Raw genomic sequence first — 9,764 nt, 5'->3', positions numbered from 1 at the left:
CTGTGGCCTCTGTTCCCTGTGACTGGCTGCCCATGTTTTGCTCCTACCTACATTTCTGAATTTAAAGCCTATGGCGGTGGAGATGGTCAGGAAGGCTGAACCTCAGGCTAGAGGGTCATGGTATAGAGTTTAACATGATTGGTTTAGATGTTTTAAAGTCCCTGACTCTTAATTTCCCCCATAAAAAGCAAAAACAAAAACAAAAAACAAAAATGGGGGTCGAACAATGGCTAAGTCTTGGTCCAAGTTGGTCGTTAATATCTTTCACCAGCAGCATTCAGTGCCAATTCCAAGAGTCTTCCACCTTGGAAGCAGGATGAAGGTTAGCAGGAGGGGCTGCTGATGTCATTGCTAGCTTTCCCCTTTCCTTCCCAGAAATAAGCTTTTTAAAATTTGTAGTGCCTTAGTAGTGAAGATTGCTTAATTCAGTTGAACCATACCTGTGGGCAATAGAGAAAGGAAACAAACTAAAAATTGTGAGTGCAGGAACTGTTGGCCAACATCTGTGTGTGTAAGGGGTTGTTTTTGAGAACTCCTGCTGTGCACATACTTCCCAATTCTCCCATACTGAAATAGGACCGTGGTAGGGGCTCTATGGAGTTCAAGCCTCCTGTGAGTGAAAACTAATACCATAATTTATTGAGTACTTACTATGTACCCAGCTTTGTGCTAGCCAATTAATTCCTCATCTCACCAAAGTCAAACATCTGTGAAGTATTGTGATCTCCAGTTTTATAGTAGGAGACACATGAAGAGTTCAATGTATCCAATGTCAGCTAAAAAGTGGGAGAGTCAAGATTAAATCCAGGACTGTCTTCAAGAACTGTGGCCTTACAGCAGTGTTTGCAAGAGCCAAGAAGGAAATACAAGGTTATAAACACAACAACTACTTCAAGAGATTGAAAAACACTGGGGGAGGACGCCTGGGTGGCTCAGTGGGTTAAGCCGCTGCCTTCGGCTCGGGTCATGATCTCAGGGTCCTGGGATCGAGTCCCGCATCGGGCTCTCTGCTCAGCGGGGAGCCTGCTTCCTCCTCTCTCTCTCTCTCTCTCTCTCTCTCTCTGCCTGCCTCTCTGCCTACTTGTGATCTCTCTCTGTCAAATAAATAAATAAAATCTTAAAAAAAAGAAAAGAAAAGAAAAAGAAAAACACTGGGGGGAGCCAAATGCAGCTTCTCCATGGCCTGGATTGGGCCCACAAGCTGCACTCGGTATTGTCTATAGGACACTGTGCTGCACATCTTCTGGCTGGGCTCCAGGTCTGTGCAGGCTGTGCTCCTGAGCTGCTCAGTGCTGGCTCTGGGACACAGTAGGTGTGCCTGTCGGGAGTGGTGATGAACTGCAGGAGGGTGGCGTCCACCACAACTATTGCCTGCCCTCCACCCACGCCCGCCACTGCTGGGAACTGTGAGGGTGAGTCTATACTCATTTCCCTGCTTTCTCGTACACGCTCACCAATAGGGTAGCCTCTAGTCATGTGGGTATTGAGTCCTTGAAATGTGGCAGTCTGAACTGAGATGTGCTCTCCATGTGAAATACACCCCTGAATTCAAAGCCTTAGGAAAAACAAAAAAGTTAAAATGTCTTAATTTTTTATAAGTATTACACATCAAAATGATATTTTGGACATATTGGGCAAATTATATTATTAAAACTAATTTTACTTGTTTCTTTTTACCTTTTTAACACTGGAAAATGTTATTAGACATTAGAAACTAAAACATTAGAAAATGTTAAATACATAAATGGCTCATGTTATACTGGTACGTTCTAGAACCTCTGGGACTCTGATCCTAGGCTATCCTTCCTTCCCCCACCGTCAACCTACTCCTCAACTCCATTGGTACTTGTGGCCACATCTTCTCTTTTCCTTTAGCCATGAGACAGACCACCCTGGAGAGGGGACGAAGGTCGCAAGGAAAGTGGTGAAAGGTTTATCCACTGGCTTTTCTGGGATTGGCTCCTGCCCGCCATGGCTGGTTATGGGAGTGTGCTCCGCGAGATCCAGCTGGTGGGTGTGCATGGCCCCCGGGGGCTGATGGCTACTTGGGGACTTCAAGTCAAGGTGTGTCCTGAACACGGCCTGCCTCTTCCAGAGGTGACTCTGTCCTTCAGTGTTTATCCATGTTGTGATCCATCAAGATATTTTTTAAGTTAATGAACTAATAATAGGGGTGTGTGTGTGTGTCCTCAAGTTTGCTGTAAAAGTGTAGAAACTGAGCTTTGTGGATGTTAAGAAGGGTTTTCATGTTCCCAAATGCAGGAAACTAGTGATAAATTCTCTAAAAGCAAAATGAGCAGAAGTTGGGCTGGTCAGAGCAGGAGAGAAACATTAAAAATGTGACCTCCCTCCCCATGACCAACTATCTTGGGCATAAAGACCCATTAATTTTTCTGTTCAGCTTAGAGGCCTAGGGCCAGGCCTTCTGCCTCTCCCTGCTGAAAGGCCACTGGGATTACGAGAAACCTAATGACCCAGTAATCCAGGCTTTATTAAGTACTTTAATGTAACTGGAATTGACCATTAATGAGAGGTCTCGTGTTGCAGCCACTTCTTGAACACTCGCTGCGGGTATTGTGTGGAATGAACCAGGAAGAGGAGGGGAAGGGAGAGGAGAGGCATGGCCCTTCTCTTGTCCCTGCTTCCCTCTTCTGTGGGAGCACAAAAGCCTACTCTTTCCAGAGGAATCTAGAAACCAAATGGTTTGGAGGAAGAAGGGATATATTTAGCCTGAGGCAAATCCCCAGCAGAGACAGAAGCAGTGCCTGTCAGAGCTAGGTGGGGCTTGAAGACAATGGCGCCCTCTCATTGTGAGGAGGGGAAGGGGTTGGAAGGACACCTTCAGATCGCCCCTGCCCACTTCAGCCAGGGAGCTAGCTCCTTTGTCTCTGGTTCACAGCAAGAATTTATTTAAATAAGGGGCCTGAAAGTCATCGAATTAGCTCACAAACCATGTTTACAGATAGAAATGGAGATTTACAAATAGAAATGAGGTGATAGGGGCGCCTGGGTGGCTCAGTGGGTTAAGCCGCTGCCTTCGGCTCAGGTCATGATCTCGGGGTCCTGGGATCGAGTCCCGCATCGGGCTCTCTGCTCAGCGGGGAGCCTGCTTCCCTCTCTCTCTCTCTGCCTGCCTCTCCATCTACTTGTGATTTCTCTCTGTCAAATAAATAAATAAAATCTTTAAAAAAAAAAAAAAGAAAGAAATGAGGTGATACACCCAATGAGTGACTGCAAGTCCCTGTGTGTGGACTTGAACCTGTTTCCTTTTAAAGCAACTCTGAGCATACAGTTTGATAAGATGTATACATCCTTGTAACCACCACCCCAATTAAGATGGGCATTGCCATCCTTCCAGAAAGCTCTCTTTCGCTACTTGACAGTCAATCCCCCGTGTGCCTGCCCCAGGCTACCATCTCATTTCTAACACTGGAGATTACTTTTGCCTCTAATCCCATTGCCTGATTTGCATTCGGAGTGTTGACCATGCTTCCTTCCACTTCCTGGGTGACAGATAATCTGAGTGTTCCCATGTGGAAGAAGAAGGGCCCTTGTTACCTGTTTCTGTTTCTGAGGCCAATGGCAGGAAAGAGGGAATCTAGTTTGTGGAAGCCTGAGTTCCCTGAAGACAGGAGCTATTCCTTATTTTCTGTTTCTGCAATACCTAGGACAGCACCTGGCATGCAGGAGGCTCCTTGTAAATGTACTGTGAACTCAGATTTGTCCAAGAAGGGAATGATTACCTGTTGGAGAAGCTGTTTAGTTCCTTCCCAGATGAAATGTGCCTGCCGCGGTGGTGCCATCACTCATGAACACAGGTGAGTTTGAGCTTTCTGACCTGCATGATAGACGCAAGGGCAAGAGCCATGTCCAATCATCTTGGTTTGACCTGGTGGTGCAGGGCAGTGGGAGAGATGGTGGGTTCTACTACGTTCCGGTGGGTGGTCTGGAGGGCTAAGTGCAGTGGCAGCAGAGGCGTGGGGCATAAAGTCCAACTGAGAGATTTGAGGAAGCTTATGTGGAGGGCATGTGCCATGAAGGATGGTGAGAAGTAGCCTGTGGAAAGGGATTTTGGCGCAGGAGCAACAGCCTAAGGAAATGCGCAGCAGCGCCAGAGACCCTGGCGCATGTGACGTAATTGTTCTTTTTTTTTTTTTTAAGATTTTTATTTATTTATTTATTATTTATTTATTTATTTGACAGAGAGACATCACAAGTAGGCAGAGAGGCAGGCAGAGAGAGAGAGGAGGAAGCAGGCTCCCCGCCGAGCAGAAAGCCCGATGCGGAACTCGATTCCAGGACCCTGAGATCATAACCCGAGCCGAAGGCAGAGGCTTAACCCACTGAGCCACCCAGGCGCCCAACGTAATTGTTCTTAAGGGGGAAATAGACCACACGTGGCTCCTGAAGTTACTGTCATCCTAAGATTTTGTAAATAGTAGGTTTAGTTGAATGTCTGCAAATGCCCACAAATATCCATACAAACTTAAGGTTTGGGTCAGAAAATGCCCTGAAAATGGCCAGTTTCTCCAACAAGGTCTTGCATCCGGGGAGCAGAAATAGAAAGGAATGGATGGTCAGGGTGAAACATGGCCGGGCCCTGCAGACATGAAGAAAGGCAGAGAGGCAAGGAAGTCCCTGGTATCAGCAATTAGCTGTGGGATATGCCAAATGTTGCAACACTGGGCACAACTGGAATTCGTGTGTGGCTGTTGGGAGCGTTACTTTGGTTCAGTCACTATGGTGAAAACTGGCAACATCTATTAAGTGGAACATCCAGCCTATAACGTGGCTGTGCCCCTGATCTGTTTATACCTGACAGACATACACACTCACCAACAGGCTTGTGCTGGAACCACCCAGATCCGCAGCGGTGATAACCTGCGTGGTAGATGTGATAGAACAAGTCTCACATCGTGTGCATGTGTGTTACAGAACTGGGTGGGGTGGGGGTTACTAGGTGGCAAATGGGAATAACAGGTCAATCTGCTGACCTTAAAATAAAGAGATTATCCTGTATTGTTAGGATGGGCCAACTGTATCACCAGGTTCCTTAAACAGGAAGAGGGAGACAGAGGAGTCCGAACCAGAGGTGATAGTATTAGACTGAACTGGTCATTCCCGACTTTGTAGATGGAAGTGGCCGTGAGCCCAGGAATGTGGGTGGCCGCTAGAAGCTGGAAAAGGTGAGGCAACATTCTTTCTTAGAGCCTGAGAAGGAACACAGCCCTGCTGGTACCTGGATTTTAGCCCAGTGAGACCCATTTCTGACTTCTGACCTCCAGAACTGTAAGATAACAAATTTGTATCATTTTAAGCCACCACATTTGTGGTACTTTGTTACAGCAGGAATGGGAAACTAATACAGGGAATATTCAAGCAGTGGAATACTACACAGCAAGGAGAACAATGATTGGCAATCACATGTAACAAGTGTGCCTGAGAACACACTATGATTTCATTTACGTGAGTACAAGAATGGGCAAAATGAATGTATACTGGGGCGCCTGGGTGGCTCAGTGGGTTAAAGCCTCTGCTTTCGGCTCAGGTCATGATCTCAGGGTCTTGGGATCGAGCCCCGCATCGGGCTCTCTGCTCAGCGGGGAGCCTGCTTCCCTTCCTCTCTATCTGCCTGCCTCTCTGCCTACTTGTGATCTCTGCCTGTCAAATGAATAAATAAAATCTTTAAAAAAAAAATGAATGTATACTTTAGAAGATACGAGAGAGGTTACTCTGGGCTGAGGGCGGCCAGTGGGTGCTAGTGAGCTAGCAGTGGGCGTGAGGCACTTGGGACGTGTGGTTATGCAGGTGTGTTCGGGTTGTGAAGATTCACTGAGCCATACTCTTAGAATATTTGTACTTTCCTCTATGTGTATTATGCTTTGATAGAAAGTACGTATGCATATGTGTGTATTTTGAGGGGCATAAAGGGAATTGCTTTTTATTTTTATTTTTTTGATTTTTATAAAAGATTTATTTATTTGAGAGAAAGAGAGCATGTGTGCCAGTTGGGGGCTGCAAAAGTAGAGGGAGAGAGAGGACCCAAGCCGACTTGGCACTGAGCACAGAGCCTAATGCAGGGCTTGATTTCACAACCCTGAGATCAGGTCCGGAGTGGAAACTGAGTTGGGCACTTAACCCACTGTACCACCCAGGTGCCCCAGGGGACTGATTTTTTTTTTTTAAAGATATTATTTATTTTTTTGACAGAGATCACAAGTAGGCAGAGAGGCAGGCAGAGAGGGGGTGGGGAGGCAGACTCCCTGCTGAGCAGAGAGCCTGATGCGGGGCTGGATCCCAGGACCCTGAGATCACGACCTGAGCCAAAGGCAATGGCCTAACCCACTGAGCCACCCCAGGGATTGCTTCTTAACTGGGTACTAATTATTTAAATGTTTGGCTCTTGGCCGAAAGTCAGGAGAGAGAGGGGGTGGTCCAGAGAGAAGATGGAAAGATGGGGGCAGGGGAGGCCCAGGGACCCTTCCTAGAGGTTGTGCTTGGGCAGAATATGCAGTGTTGGGACTTGGGTGCTGTGGAGCAAAAGGGGACATTTGGGTCCCCAGAGCTGAGTCATTCCATATATATTTCCTGAACTGGTGTTGTTTCATGGGGAGTTCTCAGGGGCATCAGAGTCATGAGTAGGGCTGATGAATAGGGGTGCTAAATGGCCCAGGAAATTAATACTGACAAAAGTGTGGAGTTTAGATGAGAGGCAAAGGGGACATGCAGCTCTGGGGAATGGACAGGGTGGGTCTTTGTGTGTTCTGAGAGAGCCTACACTTAAGGCATTATTCCCCCCCAAAAAACATTTAGGTGGTACTTTGGATGAACTGCTCGAATTTTTAATAGTGTTTATTTCAATGCATAACAAAAATATAATTCACATATTATCCGAATTTATAGATTGTTTAGGACCAGAATTTATAGATTATTTAGGACCAGGGTAAGGTGTATGTTTGAATTAGTGTCAAATTTAAAAATGTTGAGCAAGAAATAAGAAAGTGGCCTGCTTGTGTGATAAATATATTGAAGGTTTGCTAATGACAGGTTTGCTCAACATTACTGTAGGTGAAGTGGGCGAGGGGAAGAGTGTAGGATGGTTTTAGGTGCTGGGAGAGTTTCTCCATAATAGGATGGGGGTCACCAGATGGAGGGGGTGGCCAAGGAGAAGGTGGGACCTAACCTCAGGAATCTGAGAGGAATAGGCCTGGTTGGGAGGGGGGCGGTTTGTAGAGCAGCGGTTCTCAAACTTCGCGTGTCAGAGTCACCTGGAGGATATGTAACAACATTGCTGGGCCCACTCCCTGGCATTTCTGAGTCAGTTGGTCTGAGGCTTGGTGAGTTGCTTTTCTAACAGGTTCCCAGGTGAGGCTAATATTTTTGGTCTAGGGACCACCCTGAAAGCTGCTAATGGAGAGGTGGCACTGGGTGAGAAATTTGGGACCAGTCATGGTTGTGGAATATGGGGGCTGGAAAGGCAGGGGGCAGCTGTATGGGAGGGGACAAGCAGGTGTATGGACATGGTGACAGCCAGGCAGAGGCAGATTCAGCCTGGCCTGGTAGAGTGGGGAGCGAGTTGGTGCGGTGCCCAGGAGGGCTACTGCTGTAGCTGGTCCCCAGCCGTGGCACTCACAGCTTAATGAGAGCATGGGACGAGGGAAGTAAGGCAAGAGCCTCTGACAGTACCTGGGGAGACCGTCTGCTCTAGTTCTCCCATTTTGATCAGCTCTGAGAGGAAGGGAACCACCTTCTGAGCACCTACTGCATCTCAGGAATTTTATACGCCTTATCACATTTAATCATCACAATTCCATGATAAAGGTATCATTAATCCATTTTAAGAATGAGGAAAGGGGGCGCCTGGGTGGCTCGGTGGATTGGGCCGCTGCCTTCGGCTCAGGTCGTGATCTCAGGGTCCTGGAATCGAGCCCCACATCGGGCTCTCTGCTCGGCACGGAGCCTGCTTCCCTCTCTCTCTCTGTCTGCCTCTCTGTCTACTTGTGATTTCTCTCTGTCAAATAAATAAATAAAATCTTTAAAAAAAAAAAAAAAGAATGAGGAAAGGAAGGCCCTGAGAAGTGAAGGAACTTGCTCACTGTTATCTAGGCAAAGCTGTGATACAGTCAGCCCTGGGGCTGACTAATTAAGTCTCCTGGTTGTTTCCCACCCCCACCAAAATACTATCATTTCCACGTGCAATCCATTTTGTTCTTTTTTTTTTTCCTATGAATTGTGTGTACCTGTAATCACCATCTCTACCACTAGATGGCGCAGGTGACCTTCCCCCAGTTAATGCATCTGGCCTTAGAGGTTGGGTGGGCAGGGACCTCTCTTAAATCTCCCCGTCTTTAATTTATTTGTTTATATTTTAGTCAGAAGTGAGCTTGAAAGATTGCAAACCATTATGAACGTACTCTAGAAATAAACATCTGCAGCTGGATCTGTGTACATTTGGGGCCAGTTATATAACTGGGATTTCTCCACAATGACAACCATGTAAATTGCCGTGTTCATTAGAAAAAACAGGTAGTAAAAAAATATATTTATTTACAAATAAGTTATATATATAAAATATATAATATATATACATATATAAAATTTATAAAACTACAACTTACTACTAACAGTAGCAATTGTTTAGAATTTAGGCAAACAAAAGGCTTTTTTGGGTGAGGAGTATTCTTTCACTTTAGAATTGCAGGTATTTGGTGATAATAAAAAGCAGACCAACTCCTAGTTCATTATTAAAAACAAAAAAACTCTCCATAAACAACTGATTCCATTGTTGCCTGTACCCAAGGGGAACCAATCTGACCATCCCACCATCCCACGCTTGGTACCACTGGTACCTGCTGTTCTGGGGCTTTCATTGTTTGTTTTTAAAGATTTATTTGTTTATTTCAGAGTGGGGAGGTGCCGAGGGAGAGGGAGAGAGAGAATCTTAGGCTCCCTGCTGAGCACGGAGCCTGCCGTGGAGCTTGATCTCATGACCCTGAGATCACAACCTGAGCGGAAATCAAGAGTCAACTCTTAACTGACTGAGCCACCTGGGCGCCCCTTACTCTGTTTTAAGAATGGGGAAACGGAGGCTGACAAGGCAATGTGCCTCTCTCCACATCAGAGGAGTGCTGATGGCTGGTCAAAACTAGAAGTCAAGCACTCCAACTACTTGTCCAGGGCTCTTTCCATCATGTCATTCCATCTGAGAAGCGGCGGCAGCTGCAGCCATCTTGTTTCTCTGTGTCTGTGTACAAAAACCTGAGCCTCACATCATGGCCAAGAGCCCAGCCCCTGCTGTGCCATATATAGGATAAGCCTAGGGCTGGGCCAATGGCGCAGGGAGACACTCAGAAAATCATTGTATGAATGAGGAAAGGAAGGAAAGAAATGCCCTCCAGACACTTTAGAAGCTCATCCTTCCTGAAGGTGACAGGGACCCGTCAGCTAGCCATCTGGTGGCAGACTGATCACATTGGACCCCTCCCGTCATGGAAGGCATCAGTTTGGTCATCACTGCAATAAACACTTATTCTGGATGTGGATTTCCGCCCTTTCCTGAAATGCTTCCACCAGCTCAACCATCTGTGTGCTCACAGAATCCCATTCACTGTCCTGGTATTCTACATGATGTTGCTTCTGACCAGGGGGGTCTCCTCCCAGAGCAGTGTAAGGGGAACAACAGATTTGTGCTCACAGGAGTTCACTAGTCTTGCCACATGTCCTGTAACCCGGAAGCAGTTGGCCTGATGGAACGTGGGTTGATC

Source organism: Neovison vison, chromosome 2 (genome assembly GCF_020171115.1).
Source record: "Neovison vison isolate M4711 chromosome 2, ASM_NN_V1, whole genome shotgun sequence".
Lineage (NCBI taxonomy): Eukaryota > Metazoa > Chordata > Mammalia > Carnivora > Mustelidae > Neogale > Neogale vison.
Note: the sequence above shows the minus strand (reverse complement) of the source record.